The following is a 23,119-nucleotide window of genomic DNA, read 5'->3' on the forward strand; positions in this document are numbered from 1 at the left end:
TATTCCTTTCATTGCTCTGAAAATCAGTGACTTTTTTAACAACAAATAGAAATATAGGATATGTTTTAAAGACAAAGCTATTTTTTTCCAAAAAAATCAAAACCACAGTTAAAAATTCTAAGTTAATATTTTTTTGGAATTATTAAATTGTTATTTTTGATAGTGCAAGATGAAAAATGTAAATTAATGATTTTGAAAGACATTTATAATCCAATAATGACTCATTTTACTTCCTGTACAAATAAATCCATTTTACACATAAATTATGTAGGTACATACTGGTTTATACACTCACATAATTTAGAAAGCTATGAAGAATATGGCTCTTATACTTCTCTTGGGAAAATTCCAGAACCTGAGGACGTATGTCTAATGTTTATTTCTCACTGAGGTGACGTCACTGAAGGTCAGCTCAACTCCAGGGATTAAACCCAGGTTTCCTGCATTGCAGGCAGATTCTTTACCCTCTAAGCCATCAGGGAAGCCCATGGAAGGCAACAGATTTCCTAATGTATTACATATATAATAATACATGTATTTGGGATCACTGGAAGCATGAAGCAGTGAAGTAGGTGTTAGAAGACATGAATTCCAATGTGGATTATTCCACCTGATAGCTCTCTAGACTCCTCTCTCAGATGCTGTTTTCTGGTGTGCAGAAATGATGTATTTGCTTTGCTTATCCAAAGATTGCAAATTCCAGTGATTTGACTCAAGGGAAAATGTTTTGAGGGTGTGATGGTTAATATTATTATCATCACTCGGGCAGCATTCTGTTGGCAAAGGTTAAAAGGTGCCTTTACAAACAAGGCTCTTTATAACAAAGCTACGAACTTTCAGATCAGCGCTTGGGTATTTCTGGTAGAATGGATTTTCCACAAAGTATACACCTAAACAGTAAATGCTTCTGCTGGTATTTGTTCCAGCCCTGAGACTTCTCTGCAGTTCCTGATTATTCATCATGGCGCTAGTAAGAGGGGCCATGGGAGAGCTGGCTTCATACCCTCATGTTTTCCTCATTTTTAGAGGACAACTGACACATGAAATCCAGTTAGTCCTGGTAGAATTTTACTGCTTATACGTTTTGATAAAGCCTGACCTAGAACTATCTCTGGGAAATATGGGTTTTAGGATTTTTGTAGGCAGGCTTTAGTTTCCTCAGGTGGTGCTAGTGGTAAAGAATCCGTCTGCCAATGCAAGAGATACAAGAGATGCCGATTCGATCCTAGGGTCCGGAAGATACCCCGGAGAAGGAAATGGCAACCTACTCCAGTATTCTTGCCTGGAGAACTGCATGGACAGAGGAGCCTGGCAGGCTACAGTCCAAGGGGTCCGAAGAGTCAGACACGACTGAGCACAAACACTTTCACACTTTCAGTTTCCTCAGATGTAAAATGGGGGATTTTTACCTAGAGAATCTCTGAAGTATATCTCTTATAGTCTGTGCTTCTATGATATTTTCCATGCCTTTCTTGGAAAATCTAGCCTTAATTCTGATTATTTCAGAAAACTACAAGAAATAAGATCCAGTAGATTCAATAGAATGTGTGCTAATTTCCTCTTTCTTCTAAGTGATTTAAAACCTCTCATCTCACTGACAAATTGTCCTACAATTGAGAATGTGATTTCAAGCTTTATAGTCAAATCCAACTACAGCAACAAAAAAATATGATTTACTGTGGTGTTTTCAGGGCATTTTAATTTATGATATGCAGCAGATAGTGGATACTTTCATCCAGGTGGGATGGGTCTGTCTGTCTGGCACTGTCCCTAAAATTCTGGTCTAGGCATAATTTTACATGCCCTTAAAAGTGGAACTGTCACAATATCCTCAGTTCAGCTCTCAAGAGAAATTAATTGATAGCATAGACTCCTGAGTGGCTGGCATGTGAGTGACACCCAGCTCTGCAATTTCACATCTGATCAAGGAGGATGGGAATTCTAGTTGGCCTATTGTCTATTTAAATCTGTTTCTGGATGGAATTCAGCTGGCCCAAATGCAGGGCTGAGAGAGTGATGTGTAGAAGATGGAAAAAAATTAAGCCAGAAAACTGGTACACTAGATAGTGCTTTCCACTGTGTCAAAAGAATTGCCTGGTGTGGTTGTGGATTTACTTTTGATTAGTTTCCTCAAATTTCTCAGTGACTAAGATGCAGTTTTCTATCCCAATTATCCTTGACCAATCTGGCTATGAATATATAATGAAGACCTATGGCCTATATCAGATATACCATCTTGAAGCTATGCTTGATAGAGGCAGAGGTTTAAAACTCAATTTCTACCTTCATGTTTCTGATAATAAAGAGAGGGAGCAATATTAAAAATCTGTGAAGAATAGTAATAAATGCAAAATTGTACCTAATCAAGAGCTAAAATTAGATAGCAACATGTTAAGTGGTAAGAGATCACCTATGAGAAGGAACTTATTAATAGTTGGTATAGCGAACAAAAGAAAGTTCCATGTAAGTAGTGGGGTAATTTTTCTTCAAGGACGGGTGAGATGTGACCATCACAAGTGTGATGGGAGGACAGTCTGAGCCCAGAAAATACTATGAGCAAATCCTCAGCGGTAAAAGTAAGTGATGGAAATTTAGGGGATGCTGAACCAACTTAGTAAAGAACAGAAAGTACATCAGGGAAGGGATATGGTTCAAGTGGAATACATGATGCAGGTCCTTAAAGGCTGGTGTTTTATTTATTAATAAGCTGGATGCTATAGAAAACTGGCTATTTTAGAATAATGGAAGAGCATGATGAAGATGATGCTAGAAGAAGATTAGTTTAATAGTGATATGTAAAATGCGTGGAAAAAAGAGCAAGAGATGGTGCAAAGCTGGATTAAAGTCCTTCCCTGTTCCTCCCACCATGCTTTTTAATTTCAAAGGAGAATATTTTATTTATTTAGACTGGTCTTAGGGAAAGAGCAGAGCTTGCCAGTTAAGGGGAATAATTTAACCTAGATGGAGGGGACAGTAGAATAAAGGTTAAGAGGTATTGGGTGGCATGCTCCTGAAAGGTTAATTAATTTGCTCAATATCTCATTATTAATGGTAGCCAAGCTCTAGAATCCAGGTTGCCAATGTTTTTCCACTGTACCACCCTGCTTCTTTTTCCTAGCTATAACACAACTGCCACTGTTCAGCAAATTGGTCATTGCTAGTGACATTTTAATCTATTACTTGCCCAGCATGAAATAAGCTTTACCTGAAGCCAATGAGGCAGTCCAGTGGAGTTTTCTAAACTTCTAAAACGGTTATAATAGTGGCACACAAAAAATAAATAAAAACAAACAAACAAACAAACAAAAAAATAGTGGCACAAGCAATTAGAAGAGTACTTCCAATTCCACTTCTGAGATGAAGGCAGTGGTTGCCCAGAAGGGTGGATCAATGGATTTCTGATTTTATCTATTTTTTAACTTTTTTTTTTGGTCGTGCCACGTGGCATTTGGGATCTTAGTTCCCCAACCAGGGATTGAATCCACAGTCCATACATTAGAAGCACAGAATCTTAACCACTGGGCCACCAGGGAAGTCCGTGGATCTCCAATTTTAGAGCAAAACAACTAATGAGAATAACAACCGCTACACACGAAGTGTTTCATAAAGCTTATTTCCTCTCTGTTTTCTGTCCTTATTTTTGTGTCAAAAAAAACATGACTCTAAAACAGAGTATGTTTGACTGGTATTTTTTTCCCCCTTCCTCTCCACTTATTCATTTTTCTTTTCTTACAAGGACTATGCTTCTTCCTGTCAAGAAGTCTTTGTACCTCTGAGACAGGTCGACAAGTTGAACATGTAGGAATAGAATCCTGAATTGAAATCTGAGTTTAGACAGTCTGGATGAAGGAGTTTTAGAATATCAGCCTACACTCCATACCTTCATCTCCACATATGCAGACTCATGAGCCTGTTGACCTAAGTGGACACCAGAAGAAGAGACCTAGTGTTAAACTTCACAGTTAAACCCAACGTTTGTGCTTGCTGCAGATGACAGTTATTGCTCTAATGATGGAATGAATGTATTCTGTCTTTTATCCTTGGTTCCTTGCACTGGATGTCTTGAGAATGGCCAAGTCGGTCGTTAGCCATTAATAGCTTCTGAGTGTAAACTAACTCATGCCAATTTGACCCCCATGGGTGGCAACCCTAACTGATTTACAGGTGTGGATACTTAGGCTGGCATTTCTCCCATAGGAACAAGGGAACATGGTTCAGCAAGCTCAGTTGAGTAAAATAAAACGGGCCAAAGTCTTCATTAAAAATTTGAACAGAACCCAAGTCTCTTTTGAGGAACCAAAATGCTGTCAGGTCTCCCCAGGTCAATATTATTCCCACAGATTTCTAGCAATTTAAATCCCAAATCTGGCAGACTCTAGCAGTGTATTCTTTCAATCATACTGCCCTGCTCCCCCCACATCTGGTGCAAGAGTGTGAAATGCAAATATAATCTTCTACCTCTAATAAAATTATACCTAATCCTGAAAATTATTCATTGATTTAGTATCAAGAATGGCTCTCCTGTTTTTGGAGAGAAGGTTAAAGTGAAATATGGCAAACAAATAAAAGAGTAGAACAAGTGGAGATAAAAAGCAAGAGGGCAGGAAAATCTTTCTCAAAGCTTTAAATTAAGAATGATTTGTCGTTGTAGTGAGTGAAAAAGGGAGTGTCTATATCACTTGTAAAATAAGTCATTCACACATTCTGTAAAAGGATGTCAACCAAGGTAGAAGCTGAAAGTTTATGAGCAGATGCAACTTAAATATTTCATCTCTTCTTGCCTCTTTACTCTTTAAATTATATGTCCCTCTCCACTAACATTTTCTTAGCTGAAAGAAGCGAATTATAGATATTGTGCAGAAGTAGTTTGTTGTTCTGACTTGAAAATCCCTTACTTCCCTAAAGTTTAAAAACACTAGAAGAGTTATTGAGCCAATTATTTTCTGAATCTGAGAAAAGATCCTTTTCATCTAAGGAGGAATACGTCATGAAAAACATCACAATGGTATATTCTGTCTTATGTCCATGAATGATCAGAAAGTTAAATTTTATCAGTTCAAAATCATATTATTAAACATTTAGATGCACATGTATTTACCTGTTGGAGTAGGGAATGGCAGCCCACTCCAGTATTCTTGCCTGGAAAATTCCATGAACAGAGAAGCATGGCAGGCTACATGGGGTCACAGAGAGTCGGACACAACTGAGCACACAGCACACGTATTTACCTGTGTTTGCATTATAAAGTTATCCCAACCATAGCTTGGGATATGTATAGTGTTACAAAATGAAATTCTACTTCCAGCATCCTTATTTTCCTTAAGGGATGTCACCACTCCCTGATTTCCTGGGCTTCATGCCTGTGTCTTCTTTGTCACTTGTCTCCAATTTGATTAATTACCAAGCTTTTCACAATGTTTCTTACACCCATCCTTTCCTCACTGCCAGTGTTACTGATGAGAACAGCAACTTATTTTTCGTTTTCTTTTTTGGACTCCCAGTTGAGTGTTCCCCCCACACCCATCTCTCTCTCTCCCCATTCCTGAAAAACCTACTGCTTAAACATCCTAAGGCATCTATTTCAAAAATAGGTACAACCTCGCTAGCTGAAGTCCTGATGTGTCATGACACTCTGGAATCTGGCCTAATTCAGAGGACATGATGTGCTTAAAATAGAAAAGGGGGGATGCCCCTGGTGGTCCAGTGGCTAAGACTCCAGGCTCCCATTGCAGGTGGCACAGGTTTGATCCCTGGTTGGGAACTAAGACCCTGCATGCCACACAGCACAGCCAAAACAAACAAAAAAAAACTAAAATAAAAAAGGGTACAAAGTAGAGGCAACCAAGGACTATATTCTTCCTCCTCCTTCTTTCTCATCCTTTTTTCTCTCTTCCTCTATCACTTTTCTTTCCTTCCTCTTCTCTCTCCTCTGCCAAATACCTCCCTTTATCATATTCCCAAACTCCATCTATGCACATCCTGACTCAGAAATACTATGTCTTGGCTTGCAAATGACATGCACAATCTAACTCCAAGCCTTAACTCAGGTGGTTCCTTCTGCCATCTTGGAAAAAGCATCCAACTCTTTGAATTCTTATCAAGTTCTAGGTGCTGTGTACAACATCTTACATTTATTATCTCACTGAATCTTCTACACTTTGTGATCCTCATATCTCCACTTGACAGAGAAGGAAACTGAGGAAAAGAGGGTAAATGAATTGTCTCCATAGACTTTGCAAAGAATGGAGATGAATCACTGCTCTGATTCATCTGCTTAATGACGTGGAGAAAAGTCTTGCCTGGCTCGGATTCCAGCTCCTCCAGTAGGGGGCTCTGTGGACATCCTTTTTATTTAATTAGTAGTAATAATTGATACTTGACCACAAAGTTCTTTGCATTACTACTAAAAGAATTTGGGAAGGGGGGAACTTATCTTACGCTCACAGCTAAACTAGATATTCCTAAAGGGAAAGAATAGTGTCCTATGTTATCTTGTAATTCTCTGAGCACTAGGATAGAAGTACATACACAAGAAATTGTTGAGTACACATGCTCAGTTGCTCAGTCACACCTGACTCTTTGCAACCTCATGGACCATAGACCGACAGGCTCCCCTGTCCATGGGATTTCCCAGGCAAGAATACTGGAGTGGGTTGCCATTTCCTGCTCCAGGGGATCTTCCCAACCCAGGGATTGAACCCTGGTCTCCTGCATCTCCTGCACTGGCAGGAGGATTCTTTACCACTGCACCACCTATTAGCACATTGATAAAGCTTTCAGTCTGTTCTTTTGGCTTTATTTAGAAGTTACCTATGTCTGTTTCTTAGGATAACAGATCAACTGCCAAAAAGTAGTTTAAGCTGTTTGATATTGAGTTTGTCCCTCAAGTCTCTTTTACTAAATATAGACACCATATATGACACGAATGGGGTAACACATGTGAAACCTTTGGAAATAAAAAAGTATTATACACCCCTTGCTTTTATTCATTTGCTGTATCCAGAACAGTTTCTTTTTTCTTGTCAGTGTGAAAGCTCTCAAGAGGTTTTAGAGGCCTTTTTGGGGGGTAAGATGCACTTCTTGTAGATGAAAGTTAAAAGCTGAAGTGTCCAGAATTTATGGATGCAACACCAAGCACATCTGTGTACTAGGATATTCTGCTCAGGGGAAGACTGATTACTGGCAGGTGAAGGTTAAGGAGGAAGCTTGAAACTGGCAGGAAGTCTACTCAGAGGACATGTTATGTTATAGAAAGGTGATTTTTGATGCTAAGCCGAATTAGTAATAGGAATTTGAGGCTAATAACCACAGGTGCACACTTTCGTGTTAACTTACCAAGAAATGCACAGTCTTGTATGCGTTTTATCTGTTATCATCATGACCCTGCTAGAGCTAATATCTCATAACAGTCTGATCTTCAGTTTTAAGTTAATATAGCAGGTGTCGCCTATGAGTTATAACACCTTACCACAAAACTGGTCAATAAACAGAACCCCCTGAAATTCAGATTTTTTATTTTGTCTGTTAAGAATGTGCTCTTATTGCTCAGAAGAATGAAAAGATGCTTAGATTGGAGTATTTGGAGCCTCTATCAAGGAAATGACTACAGGAGAATTTTCCTGAGTTCTTAAAATAAATTTGTTTCAGGCCTATTATGTATTCCATGAAGTGGAAAAGCTGAATATATTAGTAGCTCTATTTGCAGATGAGAAAAGACAGAACAAAGTAATAACAAAAACTAGTTCAGAGTTTCAGTTCATTGTAGCAATAGACCTTCTTTCTAGCAACCACAGTTTGTAGCTGAGCTGAAGATTTGGACAATGCCAACACCAGAACAACAAATGAAATGAAATGAAAATGAAATGAAAAGACACTTGCTCCTTGGATGGAAAACTGTGACAAACCTAGACAGCATATTAAAAAGCAGAGACATCACTTTGCTGACCAAGGTCTGTATAGTCAAAGCTCTGGTTTTTCCAGTAGTCATATACGGATGTGAGAGTTGGACCATAAGGAAGGCTGAGCACCAAAGAATTGATGCTTTCAAATTGTGGTGCTAGAGAAGAATCTCAAGTGTCCCTTGGACAGCAAGGAGACCAAATCAGTCAATCCTAAAGGAAATCAACCCTGTACATTCACTGGAAGAACTGATGCTAAAGCAGAAACTCCAATACTTTGTCTACCCAATGCGAAAATCTGACTCATTGGAAAAGACCCTGATGCTGGGAAAGATTAAAAGCAAAAGGAGAAGGGGCGGCAGAGGATGAGATGGTTAGATGGCATCACTGACTCAATGGATATGAATTTGAGCAAACTCCAGGAGATAGTGAAGAACAGGGGAAACTGGCGTGCTGCAGTCCATGGGGTCACAAAGAATCGGACACGACTTAGCGACTGAACAACAACAACAGAACAGAGATGAAGACTGAGGAGAGCGAAAAACTGAAGAGAATAAAACCAAAGCAAAAATACATGAAGGTAGATGAACGTGTACTTCAGAGTCAATTGCTTTGGAAGAGAAAATTCAATTATTGTACTTGTATAACATAATTGGATATGAGATAAAAACAAGTCTCCTTCTTACTATGGTTCTTCTCTTATACAAGTGTCCAGTCTTGCTCATGAGTTTATCAGCCAAATAAACTTTTGGATCTTTATTTTATGTTCAACCAGAGCCAATGGGGTTCTTAACCTGCTGCCAAATGCTGAGCCCACTGTCAACCATCTAACTGTCTTGTGTGAAAATTTATCACTACCTGAAATTTGTAGATTAACTTGGGTAGACACTACCTTCTCACCCAGAAACACATTGTGTCTGCTCATTTGTTTCAGCATAGCTATTCAATATTGATTTCACCCTCTCTAGTTAATTAACAGTGGCATGGCTCAGAGTTTCTTAGATCCACAATTTCAAATATGCAGAAATATTTTCTTACAGATCTGTGGTTGTGCAAAAAGGAGATCAGAGTATAAGAAAAGATTTGACTTTTGAAGGTCAAGTGTAGAGCTACATTTTTTTAATTAACAAAGGTTTAATGCACCATTGTGCAGTAGTAGTACATGGATCCCATATTTTGAGCATCTAGTGTATCTGCTCCAGCTAGAGATGAGGTCCAGCCAGTAACTGTTAATGCTTCATTTTGAAAGTTGCATAGTTGTCTCTGCTGGTAAGAGAGAGACATCTCCAGAAATCTTGGCTTGCCCTTCATTTATAGGACTCTCATTTTCTTTCCTTTCCCTGGTCTGGGGCAGGTGCAGACCAGATGATCAGGAGTGCAAAGAATATTCTTTGATCTATCCCAAGATCCTGAAAACTGAATGACAAGGGTCCTAGGATGTATCTGCTAGGTGGCATTTAGTGCTTTGTGAGATCATTTCTCAGTAGGTCCGCTGCCCTTCTGGAGGAAGGGTACAGATAGACAGCTCCGTGTTTGATAGTGGGTGCAGAGTTTGGGAACAGGCCAGAACTAAAGCTGATTGCGTTCAGCTCTTTGTTCAATTTGCTTTAAAGGTGAAGGACAGCAAAGGTCCAAGTGCCTTGCTTTGTCTAAATGATATCTTGCTTTACCAATTACTTCTGGAAGCTTGACCTGACTCTCTACAATGTTTTGCCAAGTTATTATTTCTTTCCAAACAGTGAGGCAGGGGGAAGGAAGAGAAGCACATGACCCTTTGGTGAATTCGGCTCCCTGCTGGGGTCCACTGCCTAGGCCCTTTGTTCCCCTAGCCCTGCAGCCCAGCGTCTGCTCTTTATTATCCTTTAATGCAGGACCCAGGACTCCCTCCTCCCTCCAAAGGGTATTCAACTGTCACCATTGTCCCTATGGATCCATTAACTCAGTTGCTCCAAATCCCCTAAATGTTAAAAGCAACTCTTCCTGCTCCCTGTCTCTTCCCTAACTCCAACCCCGCTACCACCTTTGGTGGCAGAGAAAAAGGCTAAAAGAAGACACATTCTAAATAGACAGAGTGAGTGATTGACATGACCAAGATGAACACAGTCACGCATCCTAGACTTACATCTGCTTATGTATCTACCAACCTTCTTTCTCCCCCGTTTATTGCACAGGCGCTAAGCTAGGTGCTTTGTAGGTTTCTTCACAACATTCCCAAAGAATGTATTCCTCTCTTCATTTTACAGAAGGAGGTGAACAGTTAAGTCATCTGTTCAAAGCCACACAGTTTGTGAGAGGTAGCACCTGAATTACAACACAAGTCTGTCTGAACCCAAAGACTGTTCTGCTTCCTAAATCATATTTGAAATTTCACATCATAGCAAAATTTCCTGCCACTGTTACAGAAAACTGAAATTAGGTGGTGGGGGGGGGTTCAGATAATAATCGAACTTAATTTGGGGCAATCATTTCACAAGTGGCATCTTTCCTAAGCTGTATTTCCCAAATACAACCAATCAAGTTTTACCATTTTTTCCTTTTTCTTTTATGAATGGAGAAGAGGCTATCAGAGCCAACAAATGACTTTAAAGTGGGATAATTAAAGAGAAGAGTGCCTTGCATATCTGAGCGACCCTGTGAGCTAGCTGACACACATCTTTTAATGAGACACAAAGTGGACCAGACTAGTTCCTGTCTTAGGAGAGTTCACCTTACCTGAGCAGTCAAGTGATAAAAAGGCAAGGGTAAAGAAACAAGGTAATTGTGTTAATGGTCAGCCCCAAGGGATGGGAAACCTCAGTGGGATATATGGTAGTCAGGGAAGGCTTCCTGGAGGAGGTGGAACTTAGAGAGGCTAAGGATGTCCTACACACAGTCTTATAAATGTAGAACCAGAAGGAATACATGTAATGATAAACTCTCATTTTGCAGACAATAAGATGGAAAACTGGAGTGGTTAGGGGTAAGAGAAGAGACCAGGAAGTGGGGGAAATTGACCTGGCCACTTGAGTCACAGAGAAGGGTAGACTTCTGTTGCTGTAGGGATTTACAGTTGGAAGTGAAGTGAAGTGAAAGTCGCTCAGTTGTTTTTGACTCTTTGCAACCCCATGAACTGTAGCCCACCAGGCTCCTCTGTCCATGAAATTCTCTAGGCTAGAATACTGGAGTGGGTAGCCATTCCCTTCTCCAGGAGATCTTTCCAACCTGGGGATCGAACCCAAGTCTCCCACATTGCAGGCAGATTCTTTCCCATCTGAGCCACAGTTGGAAAGTTGGGGCCAAAAAACAAAGGGCCGGTATGTCGTACTGAGAAATTCAAACTTCATCTTGTGGACAGTGACTCAAACTTCATCTTGTGGACAGTGACAGTCCATGTGACAGTCACAGCTGAGAAATGTTTTGATGGAAGCCATGTTTTTTTAAGGAAGCTCAGCGCATAACTGGTGGACAGGAGGGAAGTGGAGGCAAGAGGACCCGTTAGGAGGTTGTTGTAATGACCCACGTGTGAGGGGATCATTGCATTGGAGCAGTAGCTGTGGGCCAGATGTGAGTGATGCCTTACAGGAAGGACTCACAGGATTTGATGGCAGTTTGGCTGTGGGGATGAGAGGAATATTAGAGCAAAAAAAAAAAAAAAAAAAATGCTAACAGACGAATAGCCTTTCTTCCCAGCATATTGAAATAGAATTGAAAATATTTGAAATGAGAAACATATTTCAGGACAAACTTTTCCCATAAAATATCTTCTTTCAAATTTTTCTCCCCAGCATGGATCTAACCTAAAGGAAAGGTAAATTTGCCACATCACTATAGACTTAATTTCATCCATGAGCCTCTTTTTCTTCAAAGTCAATAATGATGATTAAAAATAATAATCTATTTAGAGTCAGCTCTTTAAACATTTTAACCCCCTTAAATTTACTACATGTTCTTCGCACACACAAAAATATTGCACAGGGGAAAAAGAACCAGATGTCCCAACCTGACCCATTGGCTGGCCTCATCCACATGGCAACAGTTGGTGAAATCTCAGTACTCAGTGTCAGAATTCCTGCTCTCTGGATTCCTAAAGAATAAACCATTTAGAATCAAAAACACAAAAGAACCAAGCCCCATATCCATTCCCATATGGGTATTTACTTAAGACAGGGAATGCAAAGTGTCATACATGCCACTCTTCTGTGCTATTACCATGGAAATGACCACAGCGATCTGCTTGAAGTCACATAAATTTCCTTAGGAGGAGAGTACAGGGCCCTTTTAGCTCTTTGATGAAGGCTCTCGCTCATCATCTACCACACGTTCAGTGACTGCCTGGATTCATGGATTTTAGTTTTCCACAACACCGTCGAAGTGCGTTTTGTAAGCTAATGGATCAAGCTTTCAGATCACTTTTTGCCTCGGATTTGTCACCTTCCTGTGTGCCAAGATCACAGGCTGCAGCCACAGGGCAAGTTAAGATTCCCCCCTTCACGCCCCCTAGGGATTTTCCACCTCTCTGGGAGAAATACCCTGTGCTCAAACACTTTCACAGCTGTTAGAACACCGATGGGGACTTCACCTGTGTTTCCCGCACAAGTGCTGTCAGGAAGAAACCAAGTGTCAAACAGAGGTATGGGGAAGTCACTGTCAATACGCTTCTGAATGTTTTCCATCTGGAACAGTGGACTTTGATTTTGACAAGAAATGGGAATTGCCCTGCGGGCACTGTCTTCAAACAGACCCTTTTGGTTCATTAAGTAACTTCATGTTACCTTAGCCCTGTTAGAGGGAGGAACATACAACTTTGCCTTCTCAAGGTGTGAATTTATTATTTCTCAACACTTCCTTTCTTGTTTCCATCCTGCCTAAATCCTGCGGACAACTGACTTTGGGCGGGGACAGGGGAATTCTCCCATTTTGCCCAAATCCTGGGCAGGCAGCTTGGTGGTCAGTCTATAGTATTAGCACTTTATGCTTGTTGTGGGTTGGGGCGGGGGGAGGGGGGACGGGGGGGCATCCCATGGCTAATCAGCAACTTGCCTTTGTTAGAGGCCATCAAACCATATCTCCCTGAGAGAAAGCTATCGGTGAGGAGGGCCTTGACTTTCTCCTGAAATATCTCTGTGATCGTGGAAAGTGGCATTGATAGCCAGCACTGTACCTGCTCCAGGCTGTGCCTGTTATCCTAATCCTGACCTTATTCCAGATATTAGTTTGCTTTTCTGTCTTTATTTTGTTAAACCCTAGTTCCATTGTAAAGCTAAAATGGAATGACTGGAATTCCAAAAGACTTCAGCTTATGAACTTAGTTCTCTTTGGGTTATGTAATATTGGGAATCGGATCTTACTCAGTCCTCATAACTGCCTGGTTATTTCTGAGGATGTTTCCTCACTGAAGACGACTTTTGAAACAGTTTCAGAGAACACTCTGTTTAACAACTAGACACAATGATAACACATTCTTTTAATTTTTAAAAAGAGGATTAATAAACCATAATAGAAAAGAAAAATAAATAAATACAAAGAGGATTAAAATATAAACTCTCTTGTTGCCAAAAATATATATGCAAAGTGACTTGAAACATAATTTTTTCAAGCATCTTTCTGCACCCAAATACAAATATCACAGAGCATTAGCCATAAATCCTGTTTCAACCTACAAAACAGCTCTTATTTCAGAATAGCTTATATACAGTATTATTCATAGAATCTCTCACCTGCCAAGGGTGAGGACAGTGTTGGGTTTCTCTACTCAGTTTGAAAGTCCAATAGGAGCAGGAATTCTTAAGCACCACAGGTATCCGAACACTGATGTGGGAGGGTAAGTTGGTTAGGGTGCAAAGGAAGTAACACATGGGTTCACCTCGCTGGATCACAAACTAGAGAAATGGAAAAAAATTATTTTTTGATCCCTGTAAAAAAACAGGGCATCAACTTGAAAGGCCTTTGTTCGACCACAACTTAAGCATCAGATCTAAGCCCCCCTTGCTCCATCCAGTTCAATTTAATTTTGGTGATGCTTTCGACAGTGGTTACATTAATGGCTACTCACATATACCATGACAACTCATTTTGTATTATCAGATGACCATTCATTTCCAATGACTAACTTGTAATTAAAACCTTTTTTTTAGTTTGTTTATAACCAAGCCAGAAAACCTATTTACATTTAATTAACACTTCAGATAGCCTGTTTAAAAACCCATAAATGCAGGGACTTTAACCATCCATTAGAGATGCTTCTTTACTTTTCAGTGACTTGTAAAACTTTCACAAACAGATCTGCAAATGAATTACCTCCATCTGCTCCCCTGCAGCTGCAAAAGGGCCATGTTAAAAAAGCATTTTCCTACTTCCTCCTTTTCTGCTTTTCTTCTAGCTCTAAGAATTTTGGTTTTAAAGCCGCTCTCAGCTGCTCTGAAGGCAGCCTCTCAAGGAGTTTCCAAGTTTAGAGTCCATCTCCAAATGATTTTGAAAACACTTCGGTCCACCACAAATCAGTGCAAAAAAATCGGGGAAGAAAGCTTTTCCATCTCTGCCAGCAACTAGACTCAGTAATAGACTCTTCAAAGAACCTTGAGCCATTGGGTGGTAAAATGCAACAGTTTAAAAGTGACTGGTAAATTTCGAAAGCTGAGAGACATGCTTTCTTGGACTTCTCCATCCCTTCTGAACAACGTCTAGCTCCTGTTTGGAATATGCAACAGGAATATGAGAGGGTAGGGGACAATCAGGCTTCCAAAGACATTTTCTTAGCTACACCTTCGAGAGAAAGGCTTGAGGAGGGTTAGTTCTGTAAAGACAGCCAAGCACCAGGCTATGTCAGCCGTGCAGCAGCCGCTTTGAGAGGAGGGCAACAACTGGGTTTGACAAGTGTGCTGTGCTAGCATTCCATTCAAAAGTATGTTGAGAGAGAGAGAGGCGCATTCAACGTCTTTTACTTTACCTGAAAACACGGCTTTTCTCGTGGCTGCGGAAAACGAATTCCTCCTCTTCTCCCCGGAGCAAAGGAGTTCTCTTGCCCGCAATTCTCCCTTGGAGAAGACCACACAGCTCCGGCAAGGCAGCCTTCCTACTCCTAATCCCCACTCGAATGTGATGACACACGCTAACCCCAACCATCTGGTGAAACACGTCTTCAAGCACTCAGCACAGTGGTGTGTCAAGGCGGGCTGCCCAATCCGATTGCTGGGGCTGGGTGTCTCTCTCTCAACGACTGGAGGCTGAGGGCAGGGCTGAAACTGGAGGTCTGAGAACTCCCAGTCAAGTAACCTGAGATTTTTCGAGGGAAAGAAACTGCTATAAAAAGAGAAGAAGTGGGAGGCGCTAAAGAGAAGGTGGAGGGGATGAATTATTCCGGTGGCCAGTTGTGCGGTACTTTTCACAACTCCTTGTGCGCCCCGCGGGGATGATGGGGACCCTCCGTAGGATGCACAGAAACGCTAAAAAAACACAACAACAACAAAAAACCTTTTCCTGCCAAGCTAGGGAGCTCAATCTTCTCAGCGAGGTCCCGCCCCCCTCCCATCTCCCTCTCCGCCAGGAGATAAAAAATTCATCTTGACATACTGATAAAGTGTTCTTGTAGGAGTCGTTTACACTGAAATGTGACATCTACGTTTTGAAATCTAAACTCCTACCTTCCCTTGATGAGATCGCGGCTGCCTCCAACATTCCTGGGAGGAAGGGGGTGGGGGCGCAGCTAAGAGCAGAAACTTCTCTCTTCCCATAGACAGCTCTTCACCGTTTGCCACGGGCTGAACTTCAGAAACACTCAATGAAAATCATTTTCTTTTCTACTAGCGTAAACTAGCACGCGCGCCCATAGATAAAGGTGGCTTTTTGAATCACCCGTCGCCTTCACAGACATCTCTTTGTGAAAAGTGCTGGGTACCAGGGGGCTGCACTCTGTCATTGATTATTTTTATTGATTATTTTTATTGGCTTCTAGTTAATTGCACATATAATGCCCATGTAGCTCAAACAGCTCATTAACAATTTTGCTTTGAAATGTTTTCAATTTGGGGCCATTTCACTCCTTCTTCTGTTCTTCTGTGCATTTCTTTTCCTTTTTTTTTTTTTTTTTTTTGAGTTCTCTGAACTGTTTTATAGAACTAATTACTTTGATAGCAGTTTAAAGCAGAAAATGGCTATAGTTGTTACAATACTTTGAAAGAGCTATCTGGAGATAAAGTAATTGCCGAAAATCTAATACCAACTTAAATTCCATCAGTCTTCTAAGGAATTTTGATAATCTGAAATGCAAAATAGGAATTTGAAATATTAGCAACTCCCTGTCTCCAGGAAGCCAACATTTTAAATATTGCACCTTTTGAATTTCTTTGAACTGAGAGAGGGATCACTGGGGAAAAAAAAAAGACCCTAAACCCATTTAAACTTGCTTAAAGAATGAAAATCTAGACTACAAATACATATCTAATACAAAGAGAATTATTTCAGTATATAGCAAAATTGACTAACTTCTTTTCAGGACTTTTTGTGTGATATTATACTAATGTACTTAAAAATGACACCTGGTACAGTTTTCTGAAGCACAATATTAGAGAACTATTATTTTTAGACAATGAATTTTTCCTGTAATTGGGCTGTAGGGGGGAAGGAAGAAAAAAAAAAAAACAGTATTAGAAGTTGGAGTCCTGATTCATTGGCTCAGTTTCTTCCCAGAAGTGATTATGAGGTGTCCATTTCACCATATCCAGGAGATTCACTAAACCACTACTCCTAATCAGTTAAATCCAGATACATAATCAACACTGAAACTTCAACAATGGCAAGTGGCCCCACCGGGCTAAAGCTTCCCTCCGGCACCATAAAATTTTTAATAGTGCCAATTATTGCAAGGCAATTTTTTTCATTAAAAAATTTTTTTTTCTCTTGGTTAATCCAACCAGACTCATGTCTGGAAATCTGGATTACCTCAACCGCGTAGATTTTGAAGACCCTGGAGACGTTATTAAGGTAGTTTACCTTCTCTTAAACTGAGTTGAGTTACAAAAGTAAAACTTAAGAAACTGTAAAGGTGTTGAATCACGTTATCCACCTTGGTCTGGTAACACACCTTCTGTGAGACATTTCCCCAATGAGCCTGGGCTCTGAGCCACACTATTGTAGAAAGAGTATTTCTATTCCCTTCTCAATGGTCAATCTTTTCCTGAAGTCTCAGTCACTGGCTCTTTTTTATGGATAGCATCAGATCTATCTGATGCAGTTGTTACACTACTTAAAACTTGCTCTAAAATGAAAAATACCAGTGGAGCAACAGATCCTGCCCTTTGGCTATGATCTTAATTCTTGCCCTGTTCTGTGTCTGTAAACATTACCTTTCAAAAGGATTGTTAAAATGAGCCCACGACGACACATTTTGGGCTGGCTGTTCTGAAATGCTTTTGTTAGGGAAAATCAACTCAAACAAAGACCTGAAGCTGGTGCTACAGGATAAGATCCCGGCTCCCCTTCCCTCTGTAACCAGCTCCAGTGCTCAGCAGTGTCAGTTTAAAAGTTAAGAATTTTCCATTACCTCTTTTCCTTCCCCCTTGCCATCTGCAAACAGTTTATTTTTTAAGGGGAAAAAAAAGTGAAATTGATTCTGTCTTGAAAGATCGAAACCTAAAATATGACACGTTCTAAAAGATGATATTCGGCTTTTGAATGTCATGTTGATTCAGGGAGAGGTTGTGTGCAGAGGGTATAGCGTCATCATAAGAATGAAGTAGGGACACTCCTAAAATGATAGACTAATTGTAGGTAATGATGATATTGAAAAATTGCCCCTCCTCTTCTGTTCCCACAGTTAAAATGTCCCTTTACTTATTAGCTCCAATTAGTTTCCATGGTAACCGACCAGCCCTTGTAAACCCGTACTCTGAGCTTCACTCACCTTTGTCTAGACTGAGCTCGCCACCCTTCTTCCTCCACATTTGGCAGTTCAGCTGAGTCTATATCTATATCCATATCTTTTGCACACATGTAACCGGCACCTAAGTGCCCACATCCACATTATTACTAGTACAATGGTGGCCAAGGGAGAATGGAAGTGGCATTTAATCCCTGAGTACAACGTGTGCATCTGCTGCCACACTCATTTTTCCCTCTCTTGGCTATTGTTTCTTCCAGCCTTGTTCTATTATCATCTGTTTGCTGCTTGTAATTTCTTTTCAGGGAAGCCAATACAGTATAATAAAAATCTCATTAAACAGAAACACCTATCAGCCTCGGCAAAAGCCTTAAATGACTCCTTTTTGTCTAAAGAATCATTAAAGTGAAAAAGAAAAACCACTTGTTTGTCATGCTTGGAAAAAAGAGAACAAAGTCAGCAGAAGGGTTTACCAAGCCAAAGGTCTAATATGAAGATTTAATGCACTTAAGACGCCATGGTTCTTTTCCCCTTGTGCTGCCCGTTGGCCGAGAATCCCAACTTGGGCTCAGTAAACAAATAATGGGGAAGGGTGAGTAAGTCTGCTACTCCAGAGACTTGGTGGAGATGGGAGGACCTGGATCTACAGCAGCCTGGTTATCACAGGCTACACTGTACCCTGGGGCCACCAGTAGGTGATGCTGCTGGGGTCCCCAGATGTTAGTGTGAGAAGCATCCCATGGAAAGTGGGGGAGGACTTTCAGCAAAAGCTTGAAATCATGAGAACTTAGTAAAACAAGGGCTCTCATAATTTGTGCTGACTTTACTTATTTGGACACAATTCTTAGTTTATTCTATTCTATTTTTCTTTTAAATTGGGATACAGTTGCTCTTGGGGGGCTTCCCTGGTAGCTCAGCTGGTAAAGAATCTGCCTGCAATGCAGGAGACCCGGATTCAATTCCTGGGTCCAGAAGATCCCCTGGAGAAGGGATAGGCTACCCACTCCAGTATTCATGGGCTTCCCTGGTGGCTCAGATGATGAAGAATCTGCCTGCAATGCGGGAGACCTGGGTTTGATTCCCTAGTTTGGGAAGATTCCCCTGGAGAAGGGCACGGCAACCCACTCCAGTGTTCTTGCCTGGAGAATCCCATGGACAGAGGAACCTGGTGGGCTGCAGTCCACGGGGTTGCAAAGAGTTGGACACAAATGAGTGACTAAGGAGAGGACACAGTTGCTTTAAATGCTGTTTATGCTGTACAACAGAGTGAGTCAGCTAGATGTATAAATATATGCCCTCCCTCTTGGACCTCCCTCTCACTCAGCCTTCCATCTCATTTCTCTAGGTCATCACCTAGCTGAGCTCCCTATGCTATACAGCAGCTCCCCACTATGTCGGTTCTCTATGTCTGCGTCTCTATTCCTGCCCTGCAAATAGATTCATTTGTGCCATTTTTCTAGATTCCATATACATGTGCATCCAACATGGCAGTCATTAAATGCCACTTTAATCCATCGTTTCCAACTCTTAATTAATCCCAGGGGAATTTTGACAGACATTATTTTCTCAGGACAATCCCATGTATGATTTTCTAATGCTTCATTTGGACCAGAAGTGAGATCTGATGAACGTAACTAAAGTGACTTAACATGCACACTCGTTGGTGCTTAGTTGCTCAGTCGTGTTTGACTCTTTGCGACTCCATGGACTGTAGCCCACTGGGCTCCTCTATCCATGGGATTCTCCAGGCAAGAATACTGGAGTTGGTAGCCTTTCCCTTCTCCAGGGGATCTTCCCAACCCAGGGATTGAACCCACATCTCCTGCATTGCAAGCAGATTCTTTGTTGTCTGAGCCACCAGAGAAGTCCTATTATTCTCTGGTATTCGTGGTATCATGTCATCATGAATATTAGACACCAAGTTCGAATTTTCAAGATACTGTCCTCATGGTTTGCAGTAGTTGCATGGGAAAGAAAGGAAGGAAAAAGGAAACTCATCAAGGTCCTCTGTCTGCTGTTTGAGCCTCATTAAAATGAGCTTTGTATAATATTAATATCAAGCTCGACATAGAAGCCTCACCTTCTAGGAGATGGGAAGAGGATTGCTTATACAATCTTTAACATAGGAACCTTGGGGATCTAAAATGGTTTGATGCTTCTCCTCATCTTGAAATTCTCCTAACTCATATAGCCCAGAAAATTACTGCAAAAACCTTGTGTGTATGCTAAGTTGCTTCAGTTCAGTTCAGTTCAGTCGCTCAGTCCGACTCTTTGCGACCCCATGAATTGCAGCACTCCAGGCCTCTCTGTCCATCACCAACTCCCGGAGTCTATCCAAACCCATGTCCATCGAGTCGGTGATGCCATCCAACCATCTCATCCTCTGTCGTCCCCTTCTCATCCCGCCCCCAATCCTTCCCAGCATTAGGGTCTTTTCCAATGAGTCAACTCTTCGCATGAGGTGGCCAAAGTATTGGAGTTTCAGCTTCAACATCAGTCCTTCCAATGAACACCCAGGATTGATCTCCTTTAGGATGGATTGATTGGATCTCCTTGCAGTCCAAGGGACTCTCAAGAGTCTTCTCCAACACCACAGTTCAAAAGCATCAATTCTTCGGCACTCAGCTTTCTTCACAGTCCAACTCTCACATCCATACATGACCACTGGAAAAACCATAGCCTTGACTAGACGGACTTTTGTTGGCAAAGTAATGTCTCTGCTTTTAAATATGCTATCTAGGTTGGCCATAACCTTCCTTCCAAGGAGTAAGCATCTTTTAATTTCATGGCTGCAATCACCATCAGCAGTGATTTTGGAGCCCAAAAAAATAAAGTCTGACACTGTTTCCCCATCTATTTGCCATGAAGTGATGGGACCAGATGCCATGATCTTAGTTTTCTGAACGTTGAGCTTTAAGCCAACTTTTTCACTCTTCAGTCGTGTCCAACTCTTTGCAACCCTATTGACCATAAACCGCCAGGCTCATCTGTCCTTGAGATTTTCCAGGCAAGAATACTGGAGTAGGTTGCTATTTCCTTCTTCCTGGGATCTTCCTGACCCAGGGATGGAACCTGCTTCTTTATCTCTCCTGCACTGGCAGATGGGTTCTTTTCCATTAGCACCACCTCAGAAGCTTGGTATTATATATATCCTGAGAGCTATAATGTGGAAATTTAAGGAAACTGATCCTCACAGAAAATTCTTAGCCCTGTTGACCTCTCTCATGTCTGAAATTCTTCAGATGGAGATTTATCTGGTTTAATAGGTGTAGTTTTAAAAACAAAAACCATCTGCCCTTAATTCTTCAGCGAAGAAATTTGCCAGCTCATGATGAGGATATTGGACTTGGCATGGGAGGAAGATGTGGGAGGAATGGCAGGGAAGACAGAAAGAGGGGTGGGAAGACATCAAATAAAACCTGTGCCTAGAATTGACCTTTCACTAAACTAGGGAGTGAGATTCCTCTGTGCTGCATGATTTAGTTGAACTGTAGATCAATTAGGCTTCTGACCCTTGACTCTAAGATAACCACATTTATAGCACCGAGTCATCAGGAAAATTTTTTCTTAGGTTTCCAGACACCAGGAATCCAAAGTGAGTTGGACATTGTATTTTCTGTATTATTTATATGAAGTTTAGAAATGTAAATTAATCTAAAGCTGAAATTAGCAGTACACTTATTTTGTAAGCATCCAGGCAGCCCCCAACTTTTTCATATATACCTTTGGAAATGAATGTAATCTTCCATCTTCTTTCGTTCACCCTCTTCACTTCTGAAGTGGCTTTTGGGGACCAAATTTTGCAGACCCCTGCTAGTGATAATATTGTCTAGGAGAATATAAGGTTGGAGGAAAATTTCTAGCATATTTTTTAAAAAGTGAGACTATTATAACTTCATACATCCTTGTGGTATACATTAAGTGTGGTATATATTTATATTGGAAACTTTATGCTTGTAACCCACAAATACATAATGCAATATAATTGTGCCATTCATAACTGGGATTATAAGATACATCAAATATAGTAATTCCTTGTATACAACAGAGAGCACAGGCTGGAAACAAGACACACATTAAAGTTGAGTGAAAAACATCTTTTTCCAATCCTTTTAGAGTACTTCTGGGTCTATAAATGTAATCAAATTTGGAGATACTATCAAAAGTCTGAATTTGGGTTTCTTTGTGGATGCTCAGTGCAACCAAGGCCATATGCAGTCAAGGAAAAGGACATATGAGAAGAGTCAAGATGAGGAGGAAAGGTTAGGGAGTGGAGTCAGGATGCAGTAAAGGAAGGGTAAGGGAAGTGGAGAGAGAGAGAGAGAGACCAGAGTTTGAAGACCACTAATTGGGCTTCCCTGGTAGTTCAGACAGTGAAGAATTTGCCTGCAATGCAGGAGACCTGTTTTCGATTCCTGGGTTGGGAAGATCCCCTGGAGCAGGGAATGGCAGATTCCCAAGGAATTCTTGCCTGGAGAATCCCGTGGACAGAGGAGCCTGGTGGAGCCCATGGGGTCACAAAGAGTTGGTCTCGACTGAGTGACTAACACTTTCACTTTCAGAATTTATGTGGATTGGCAAGAAGTCAGGCGTCATGGCTGTAGAGAGGTTAGGTGGAGTGTATACAGTTGTCGTACAGAGGCTTGGGTTGGATCTAGGATTCCATGACAATCGAGAGAAAAAAAAAATTCAGTCCAGGAGAACAGAAAACCGTTGCAGAATCGGGAAAAGGTGTGTGCATTTGCCTAATTAGTATATGATGGTTGCCAAACCAGAGACTTTCTTTTCTCTGCCCTGATAATAAACACTTTCCTTGAAGTAACAGATGAGGACTAAGAGGATTCGGAATTTTTGTAGAGATTGAAACAATGTTCCTGTAGCTCATGATGAGAATAGCAAGCACTGTTCTCCAGTGAATCCGACTAGAAGAGCCGAGAGAGAGGTCCAAAATCAAAATGCTGGCATGTAGCCAGAACATATATACTGTCCTGTTTTCTGGCTGTACAACTTCTATTTGTCCTGGAAAGTCCTGCTCAGGTGTCACTCCTCTAAATATTTTCTGCCTTCCTAGACAGACAACCATGCATTCCTTTGTACTCCTTTCCCACTTCATCCGTAACTCTGTGATCATACATAACGAGGCGCTGATGTAAAGATCTGCGGGCATCACTGTCTCCTTTGCTAAGATGGTGAGCTCAAGATGGATTTTACGTTTCTGGCTTCTTGGTGGGCAAGGCCACAAATATCCACGAGACCTCCCTCCTACTCCCATGAGAATACCCGTGGGACCCTCTGAGGATCGTGAGATTAAAAGCATGGCAGTCCCTGGACAGTTGTGATTGGCAGGAGTGGAGCTTGTAGAAGGCAG

At 41.1% G+C, this 23,119-nt stretch overlaps 1 protein-coding gene across 6 annotated transcripts in view; it reads right to left on the reverse strand.

The window, feature by feature from the left end:
- SULF1 (sulfatase 1) overlaps window positions 1–15,379 on the reverse strand; it is a 211,122-nt gene extending 195,743 nt beyond the window's left edge. For 5 of the 6 annotated variants that reach the window (XM_081501819.1, XM_081501820.1, XM_081501817.1 and 2 more), the window contains exon 1: window positions 14,824–15,379. The gene's annotated coding sequence lies outside the window, so the exon portion shown is untranslated. Of the gene's footprint in view, window positions 1–13,594; window positions 13,757–14,823 lie in introns of all 6 variants that reach the window. The other variant, XM_081501812.1, reaches the window with a different exon arrangement.
- Between the last annotated feature and the right edge of the window lie 7,740 nt (window positions 15,380–23,119).

Source organism: Giraffa tippelskirchi, chromosome 6, assembly GCF_054371585.1.
Source record: "Giraffa tippelskirchi isolate mGirTip1 chromosome 6, T2T-mGirTip1v1.2.pri, whole genome shotgun sequence".
Taxonomy (NCBI): Eukaryota; Metazoa; Chordata; class Mammalia; order Artiodactyla; family Giraffidae; genus Giraffa; species Giraffa tippelskirchi.